Here is a 10692-nt window from a genome sequence, read left to right as displayed (position 1 = left end):
TTTTAGATTCTTCAAAGTAGCCACCCTTTGCCTTGATGACAGCTTTGCACACTCTTGGCATTCTCTCAACCAGCTTCATGAGGTAGTCACCTGGAATGCATTTCAATTAACAGGTGTGCCTTGCTTAAAGTTAATTTGTGGAATTTCTTTCCTTCTTAATGCATTTGAGCCAATCAGTTGTGTTGTGACAAGGTAGGGGTGGTATACAGAAGACAGCCCTATTTGGTAAAAGACCAAGTCCATATTATGGCAAAAACAGCTCAAATAAGCAAAGAAAGGCTTTAACCTCTACATGATCGGTGTCCTCCCCCCGGGACGGTTGAGCTAACATGCGCTAATGTGATTAGCATGACGTTTTATGTAACAAGAACATTTCCCAGGACATAGACATGTCTTATATGGGCAGAAAGCTTACATTCTTGTTAATCTAACTGCACTGTCCAATTTACAGTAGATATTACAGTGAAATAAATACCATGCTATTGTTTGTGGAGAGTGCACAACAACAAACACTTTTGTCATGGCAACTGGTTTGATACATTCACCTCTGAAGGTTACATTCAGTAATCTTGCTCTGAATTGTCATCCTGAGGGTCCCAGAGATAAGATGTAGTGTCGTTTTTTTGGGGCTAAAATCAATTTTTATATTCAAATGTAGGAACTGGTTTCTATAATCTGAACCCCTGCTGTGTCTGCCCCCCCCCCCATCTAGATGTGTGGAGGTTAGTGTCTTTTCTGTAGGGAAGTTAATTATCCATCATTTATGACATTCCTGGGAGTGTGTAAACTTACAATTTGTATTACCATATCATTTTTGTATGTTCTCTGTAGTTATGTACTTGAAAATGTATCAGTTGACCAATTTGGCACATTTGGGCAGACTTGACACAACATTTTGAACAGTAATGCAATGGTTCATTGGATCAGTCTAAGACTTTTCACATACACTGCTGCCATCTAGTGGCCAACATGTAAATTGCGTCTTGAGTCCTAAGTCATATAATGGCCTTTCTCTTGCATTTCAAATGATGGCACACAAGAAATGTGAAAATGCATGTATTTTTTTTGTTGATTATCTTTTACCAGGTCTAATGAGTTATTTTCTCCTACATTAATTTCACATTTCCACAAACTTCAAAGTGTATCGTAATGCATTCTAAATCTAAATTACTGTAAATGTAGCAGTGTATAGACCTCTACAATCAACTTGATAACCCAAATAAACATTTTTAGACATTTTTAGAATTATCTAAATAATTTACGGGCACAGTTGACCAACCCCTTCCGTCCCCGGCACTCAATCTTCTGGCGTCTCTTCATTGTCTTCTTCAGATAGCTTCATAGTTCGAAGTGGATGGCCCATGATAATGTCCCAATTTGAGCTGCCACCACCTTTACCACCCATTATGTCTTGTCCATTTGTCATCCAGTATACCAGCAACATGAGAGAAGTTTTGGAACGGATCTTTCTCCATGCTCACTCCACATGGACTCCTGTCGCACTCCTGAGAGAAAAAGCAAGAGAGAAAAAGTAGTTGATAGCTTCGATTGGATACTGTGTACATGTTGCTGGTTCAAACTCAGGTCTTAGATAGAAGTGGGGGTTTTGAGGTTCACACCGTTCCTGGCCGAATTATCCCTGCCATGCATCAAGACACCATCTGTAGTCACCTTCACCATAACCTTGAGAGAGGGCAGATCAGAACAACCGTTTAGTTCAATTCATTTCTGATTCAGAAAATCCAGACAAGCATTGACTATATGACAGATTATAACTTTTACCAGTATTCTTAATATCAATTTCTAAGACAAACACATTCTGTTGAAACAATTTTCTAAATTGGTTTATACTCCCCTTATCACACTGTTGACCTCATCGCAGAGCCACAGAAAGTTAGATCTCTAACCCATCGGTAGAAATCCCAACAATCCAGCAGACCCAATCTGGTGAGATTTGTATTGAAACAAAACATACAACACAACAATACACTCCATCATATATCACTCAATACACTCCTACATATCACTCAAGGTGTGTAAACTTCAATCCACAAACTTCAGAGGACTGGTAATTCCCCAATCTTTTACACGTCTCACATCGTGATTAATGTGTAAAAAACAACACTACTGGTGAAAAAATAAAACAAACCGAATAAGAATCACTATCCTTAATAACTCCATAAAAAACATTGTACCCATACGGTCATAGTAAAATAGACTAGAGACAGCCTCCCCTTATTCAAGGGCAGCCCTCTCTTTCCCCGTGGACCGAGTTACAAATAGAGCTATGAACTTCTTCATAATTATCAGTATTACAAATGGCCTTCAAATCAGTATTACATACAGTGAGGGAAAAAAGTATTTGATCCCCTGCTGATTTTGTACGTTTGCCCACTGACAAAGAAATGATCAGTCTATAATTTTAATGGTAGATTTATTTCAACAGTGAGAGACAGAATAACAAAAAAAAAATCCAGAAAAACGCACGTCAAAAATGTTATAAATTGATTTGCATTTTAATGAGGGAAATAAGTATTTGACCCCCTCTCAATCAGAAAGATTTCTGGCTCCCAGGTGTCTTTTATACAGGTAACGAGCTGAGATTAGGAGCACACTCTTAAAGGGAGTGCTCCTAATCTCAGCTTGTTACCTGTATAAAAGACACCTGTCCACAGAAGCAATCAATCAATCAGATTCCAAACTCTCCACCATGGCCAAGACCAAAGAGCTCTCCAAGGATGTCAGGGACAAGATTGTAGACCTACACAAGGCTGGAATGGGCTACAAGACCATCGCCAAGCAGCTTGGTGAGAAGGTGACAACAGTTGGTGCGATTATTCGCAAATGGAAAAAACACAAAAGAACTGTCAATTTCCCTTGGCCTGGGGCTCCATGCAAGATCTCATCTCGTGGAGATGCAATGATCATGAGAATGGTGAGGAATCAGCCCAGAACTACACGGGAGGATCTTGTCAATGATCAAGGCAGCTGGGACCATAGTCACCAAGAAAACAATTGGTAACACACTACGCTGTGAAGGACTGAAATCCTGCAGCACCCGCAAGGTCCCCCTGCTCAAGAAATCACATATACATGCCCGTCTGAAGATTTCCATTGAACATCTGAATGATTCAGAGGACAACTGGGTGAAAGTGTTGTGGTCAGACGAGACCAAAATGGAGCTCTTTGGCATCAACTCAACTCGCCGTGTTTGGAGGAGGAGGAATGCTGCCTATGACCCCAAGAACACCATCCCCACTGTCAAACATGGAGGTGGAAACATTATGCTTTGGGGGTGTTTTTCTGCTAAGGGGACAGGACAACTTCACCGCATTAATCTCTCTAGGGTAGGTGGGACGAAATCGTCCCACCTACGTAACAGCCAGTGGAATCCCGTGGCGCGTTATTCAAATACCTTAGAAATGCTATTACTTCAATTTCTCAAACATATGACTATTTTACACAATTTTAAAGACAAGACTCTCGTTAATCTAACCACACTGTCCGATTTCAAAAAGGCTTTACAACGAAAGCAAAACATTAGATTATGTCAGCAGAGTACCCAGCCAGAAATAATCAGACACCCATTTTTCAAGCTAGCATATAATGTCACATAAACCCAAACCACAGCTAAATGCAGCACTAACCTTTGATGATCTTCATCAGATGACAATCCTAGGACATTATGTTATACAATACATGCATGTTTTGTTCAATCAAGTTCATATTTATATCAAAACCAGCTTTTTACATTAGCATGTGACGTTCAGAACTAGCATACCCACCGTAAACTTCCGGTGAATTTACTAAATTACTCACGATAAATGTTCACAAAAAACATAACAATTATTTTAAGAATTATAGATACAGAACTCCTTTATGCAATCGCTATGTCCGATTTTAAAATAGCTTTTCGGTTAAAGCACATTTTGCAATATTCTGAGTAGATAGCCCAGCCATCACGGGCTAGCTATTTAAGAAGTTAAGGTCCTGGAGTGGCCTTGCCAGTCTCCAGACCTTAATCCCATAGAAAATCTGTGGAGGGAGCTGAAGGTTCGAGTTGCCAAACGTCAGCTTCAAAACCTTAATGACTTGGAGAAGATCTGCAAAGAGGAGTGGGACTCCCTCCTGAGATGTGTGCAAACCTGGTGGCCAACTACAAGAGACGTCTGACCTCTGTGATTGCCAACAAGGGTTTTGCCACCAAGTACTAAGTCATGTTTTGCAGAGGGGTCAAATACTTATTTCCCTCATTAAAATGCAAATCATTTTATAACATTTTTGACATGCGTTTTTATGGATTTTTTTGTTGTTGTTATTCTGGATTTTTTTTTTGTTATTCTGTCTCTCACTGTTCAAATAAACCTACCATTAAAATTATAGACTGATCATTTCTTTGTCAGTGGGCAAACGTTCAAAATCAGCAGGTGATCAAATACTTTTTTCCCTCACTGTAAGTCTATATAATTGTTAACTATTAATATTAAACAAAGCAGGTAAACATGTTCATTTTCCTCTCACAAGACCCACAGTGATATTGTTAATAAGGTAGTGTGGGGCATGGAAATGGGTTGGGGAGTATTTCCTTAGTCATGGGTCTAATATAAGTGCAGGACTAGCAGTTCTGTTCTCATCAGGCCTAGATCTTAAAGTATCATCTACCTCAGAGGTGGAGCTGTAACATTGTTCTGGGCTCCTGGATCTGGCCTAGTGGTTTTTCAGACAATCATACGGTAGTTGTACCTCGTCCGAGGTCTTACTGGCACTTTAGTGTTAAATTATTGCATGATGACTCATTTTGATGGGTTTGGTGTATTTTGGGAGAGTTGGAAAGGGAAGAAAGCTGAGTTTGAGAACTTAAGACAATGGTGGGAGGTGGTGAAAACACAAGTAAGGATGTTTTGCCAGCAGCACTCTTCCCATGGGACAGCAAGGATAAGGTCTACTATTCAGAGGTCGGAGCAGGATATTAGAGGCATTGAGGATAGCCTTATTTGGCAGCAGGATTTAGGGTCAGAGAGGGAGTTGAGGGCTAAGCGGGGTCTTTTTTTTACATGATCAGGTAAAGGGTGCGCTTATTAGAGAATGGATGGCTACCCTGATGGAAAGGGATGCTCCGAGTGCATTCTTCTTCAACTTGGAGAGGAAGTCGACGCAGCAGAAGCAGATGTTCCATTTGCGGCGTCCTTCAGGGTCTCTGATGTCAGATCCAGCGAAGATGAGGAAGATGACTATGGACTTCTACGCAGACCTCAACGGTGACAGCAACACTGATCCACAGTGTGCTCAGGAGATTCTACAGGGGGTTGCCTAAGCTTGGGCCGGAGCAGAGTGCTGGGCTGGATCTTTAGTTTCAGGAACTAACAGCGGCTGTGCAGCAGCTCTCCCCAGGCCGTGTGCCAGGGATCGATGGACTGACAGCTGAGTTTTATAAATGTTTCTGGGGTATATTGGGGAGGGACCTCTTAGAGATCTTTCGGGAGTCCTTTGAGAGCTCTGTACTACCAGTCAGCTGCCAGCGGGCAGTGTGGTCACTACTGCCGAAGAAGGGGGACCTAGCTCTATAGAAGAACTGGAGGCCAGTGTTGTTGCTCTGCTTGGATTACAAAATACTGTCCAAGTGTTTGGCAAATCGACTGAAAGGTTGTTTGAACACAATAGTTCATAGGGACCAGGCATACTGTGTGCCTGGGCGGACAATAATGGACAACTTGTTTCTTTTGAGAGACATTACTAGGATGTATGATCAGGACCTGGGAATCATTTCGATAGATCAAGAAAAAGCTTTTGATAGAGTGTGTCATGCCTGTCTGTTTAGGACCATGGAAGTGTTTGGCCTGGGAAGTGGGTTTAGATCATGGATCAAGTTATTGTATTGTGGGGCTTCTGTTATGGTAAAAGTGTGGGGTGGGCTGAGCAGGCCAGTCCCAGTTAAGAGAGGGATTAGGCAGAGGTGTCCACTCTCGGGTCAGCTTTACTGTTTAGCCATAGAACCACTGCTGTGTAAGCTGAGGGAGAGGCTGCAGGGGTTGTAGGCTGAGGGAGAGGCTGCAGGGGGAGTCTGTTCCAGGGGTAGTAGGTGGGGAGTCGGTTTCATTGTCAGCTTATGCTGATGATGTAACCGTGTTTGTTAGAGGGGAGGGAGATGTAGAAGAGGTTAGCAGGGCTTTAGTGTTGTTTGAGGGGGCGGCATCAGCTAAGGTGAACTGGGAGAAGAGGGAGGGTATGATTATCCGGAGATGTTTTAACTTTCTAGTCTGTTAAAAGGAAATAAAGTTTGTTTTTAAGGATATAAGTATTTTTTCTCTCTCTATTTATCTGTCTCACTCCTGGTTGTGGTAGTGTTTGTTATTGTGTTCTGGCGCCCTCTGTCTGCTAAGGCCACTTTTGTAATAACAAATCATGAGTGACCCCCTCATAATCAAAACAAAAGGAGTTATACTATGACTTCGGCAGTACATGGTCATACGAACCAACTCTCAGGGCCCTGGGAAGAAACATTTTAATGGGCCCATTTCTTGGCATCGGAGAGAAAGTGTTACAGTTTTCAAGCTCATTTTCTGCAATTGTACACATTTTATCATAGGTCAGAGAAAAAACGTTGCAGTTTTAAAGCTGAAATGACAGTGTGTTTATGTTTAAACAAATAATTTTGGGAAAATACAATAAGTATTGAGTTGAAAATTGGTGGGGTACTGTGGTTACCAATATCCCTGTGAGCCTCCCTGGCCCATGTTGCCGAGGGTTAAGAACATACATTGTAGATTAATAGTATGACATTGTATTACACCCTCTTAACTTATTCCATGGATCCCTTTGCCAAAATTAGTTAAATCTGTTGTTGTTAGTAACAGCTCTGACAACAGTGGATGATGTCACAGACCAACCTCCCACAGAACTAGAAGGAGATTTTGGGATGCATTAGTAAATTCACTCTAGAGTGCCAGAGAGCGCTCAGAGTGCGCTCTGGGCGTTCCTAAATTCAGAGCATTGCCAGATTTTCTGTTTGTAAATTCAGAGCGTTTTTCTCTTGGATTGTTCAGTGTGCACACTGGACGCTCTGGCCGAGGAGTAGGGTTGATCTGAGCGTCTGCGAGAGTTATATCCATTTCAAAATGGCAGTGCCCGTAATGGCAAAATGTGATTGATGTGGCTATATTGATACACTTAAAGTAATAATTCAACATATTGCCAAATGTAATGGCAAAACAAATTAAGGGAGGTAATTGAGATATATAGTGTATATACAGTATGTGTTTATGTGTATGTAATTTATTACGTTCACTTACTAGGTAAGCTAACGTTAGCTACATTAGATAGCTAACTTAGCTAACGTTGGCAAGCTAACTAATTTAGCTAACATTAGCTAGCCAGATGTTTCTTGTTCAAGTTTCTCCATCCTCTAATTGATCTAGGGTTTGTTATCATCAACCTATTAATTAATCAGCTGGGTCAATAGAGAACTGCACCATATAATAGCACTTTACTATGATAGTAACCTTATATTTTTGTATTTCTTTTTATTTTGTAGAGTCAGGATCACTGCAGGAGCCAACCAGTGATGGATCAAGGGTGTCAGTGATTCAGGGAGCCAGTGAGGAAACCTCAGCAGTTAGTCATGGAGCCATTGACTCAGGGGCAGCAGGGTTCACCTGGGACCAGGCAGTGGGATCACTGCAGGAGCCAACCAGTGATGGATCAAGGTTGTCAGGGATTCAGGGAGCCAGTGAGGAAACCTCAGCAGTTAGTCATGGAGCCATTGACTCAGGGGCAGCAGGGTTCACCTGGGACCAGGCAGTGGGATCACTGCAGGAGCCAACCAGTGATGGATCAAGGTTGTCAGGGATTCAGGGAGCCAGTGAGGAAACCTCAGCAGTTAGTCATGGAGCCATTGACTCAGGGGCAGCAGGGTTCACCTGGGACCAGGCAGTGGTCTATCTCCTCATTGCGCTTTACAAACAATACAGATCAAACTTCCATTCTTAAAAAATGAAAGAAAAAGCTGCCTGGGAGCTCACAGCACTAGAAATGCAGAAGAAAGGCCAACAGGTCACAGGCCCCCAATAATAACAAATAGCAAAAAAAGCATGCTGAGGAATGGCAACATGCCCATATTTTAATGCACTAGACACGCTCCTTCATAGATAGCCCAACATCAACCCTGTGTCAATAGCCAGCAACATCAGTGGGTTTCAGCCCATGTTAGGTCTACCAATTGCTCCAAAGCCCACCGCTCAACCTGACCTGACAAAAGCAGGGTCCACCGAACCAGAGGACAATGCATGCCAGTCAGAGGATGTGGGACAAACAACCCAATCTGTGAAGCCACCACATGTGAAGAAAAGGAAACCTGCAGAGGAGCCAGCTTAGCTTAAAGATTACAGGGTGGAGATTGATACACGCCAGCTGGCAGCTGGAAAAAGGGCATTGGAAGCACAGACATGTCACACAGAGAAGTTGGCCATGAGGAAACAACTACTGGAACAACAGAGCACTGTAGGAAACATCCTCTAAAGCTTGAAGAAGTGAAGTGGCAAAAATGAAGAACCAGAAATTAAATGAATTTAAAGAAAATGAACAATATTTTATTCATTAATTCTATATCAAATGAATATAGTCACATCAAAACAGTTTTAGGTTTGATATAGGCATATCAAAACATTTATTTACAAGTTCATTATATGTAGTAAATGAAATGCATTTGCATGAATTATTCAATTAAAACTATTTGACATTGTTTTCTTATTTTGGGTGCAGATCCTTGCAACATGGGGCTGTGCATTATCATGCTGAAACATGAGGTGATGGCGGCAGATGAATGGCACGACAATGGGCCTTTTGTAACTAGCTATAATACGCTGAGTATACAAAACATAAAAAACACCTGCTCTTTCCATGACATAGACTGACCAGGTGAAAGCTATGATCCCTTATTGATGTCACTTGTTAAATCCACTTCAATCAGTGTAGAGGAAGGGCAGGAGACACGTTAAAGAAGGATTTTTAAGCCTTGAGACAATTGAGACATGGATTGTGTGTGTGCCATCCATAGGGTGAATGGGCAAGACAAGAGATTTAAGAGCCTGCAACGCTGCTGGGTTTTTCACACTTAACAGTTTTCCGTGTGTATTGCGGAGGGAGGGGCGGCACAACTCAATATTAGGAAGGTGTTGCTAAGGTTTGGTACACTCAGTTTATAACAGACAGTATGCTGTTGTGGAGGGTAAGCTGAGCTTTGAAAGAGGCTGTGCTCTGACCTTGAACCTGAGGATTGTTGTTTGTTTAGTCTGTGCTGATCTTAAAATAAAACACACACATCACACATTCACCAGTTGGTCTCGGCTTCCAAACCACTATCTGGGAAGCTCTATTGACGTTTTGCTGTAGATCTATATTTAACCAGTAGAGGTAGCAGTAGACCACAGTGCATTGCTGTTGAGGCCGTTTTTGAATGCAGCTGAGCAGCAATGGAATTGCTGGAGTGTCAGACACAAAAAAGCAATCACACATAAGCTGTAGATGGTGTCATGCACAGGCTTCATAATACAATGACAGACAATACCTCCCTTTCTCCTCCTCCTCTTCCTCCTCCCGTGCTTTGTGAATTGTATTGTGTCTGACCTTGTTCTGAAAGGAGTGTGTGAACACAGATCAGATTTCAGCCTTTGGTCTGGTCACATGATTGGATGGTAGACGCATCAGTGTGTGTGTGTTGTGTGACACAAGTAAACTCAGGGAGCGATTTGTCTGTCCAGAGGGAAGAAGGGTTCTCCTGATATCCGCACGCATTCACACACATAAGCGTACTTGATTACTCTTAATCGCAATGAAAGACAGAGGGCTTGTATTTATGCTATAGGGCCTTGGATATGTAGAGTACACAGTATGTGTGTTGCCTGCTATATGGCTTATTTTGTCTGAGTACATTACAGATTATACTGGGTAGATTAAGAATAAGATGTATTGGTGCGTGTGAATAAGAATTTTGTATGTGCTACTGCAAATGCACAAACACAAGGACACATGGTGTGGCAGGTCGTCTCAGGCCACATTTGGTGTCTGTGTGTATTTGGGGGAAAGGGATCTTTGCCTTCATTTTTTCTCCTTTCACTCGTCTCAGATATCCGCCAGCTGGACGAATGTGACACATCTCTCATTGTCAAGGTCTCCGCCCTTTGGGAACAAGAAGAGACAGAGAGAAGCAAGGGAGTGTGAGAGAGGGGTAGCGAAAGAAAGGGTGTGTATGACAAGGAGGCAAGTGGGTGAGGGAGGGGGAGAGAGAGATGAGAGAGAAGAAGAGAGATGTGAGAGCAAGGGAACGAGGCAGGGAGAGGGGAAAATAATGTGTTCCTGCCGATGCTCACGTAGGCCCACAGCTGCAGAGCTGCAGTTGCTACTCCCCCCCCAAAATCTGGTCCTTCCCCCCCACCTACCCCAGAGTCATGCTCCCAGTCATGCTTTCTGCCTCTCGCCTCAATCACCAAGAGAGACCTGACGTAGAGGTGGCACGTGGCTACATCAGGGGGGCTGGGGGATATGGAGGGGTGGGGATAGAGGAGAGGGGATGTGGGTCATCCTGCTTTTCAAAGGGAGTGTGATCCCCCTCCTGTACTGTACAATCCCCAAAAGAGTATTGCCAACCTGTGCGTGCTTGTAAAACTGTGTGTCTGTCTTTGCTGAAATGTTTACATT

The sequence above is a fragment of the Salmo trutta genome, chromosome 1, assembly GCF_901001165.1.
Source record: "Salmo trutta chromosome 1, fSalTru1.1, whole genome shotgun sequence".
In the NCBI taxonomy this organism is placed as follows: domain Eukaryota; kingdom Metazoa; phylum Chordata; class Actinopteri; order Salmoniformes; family Salmonidae; genus Salmo; species Salmo trutta.
This window is presented reverse-complemented; position numbering follows the sequence as displayed.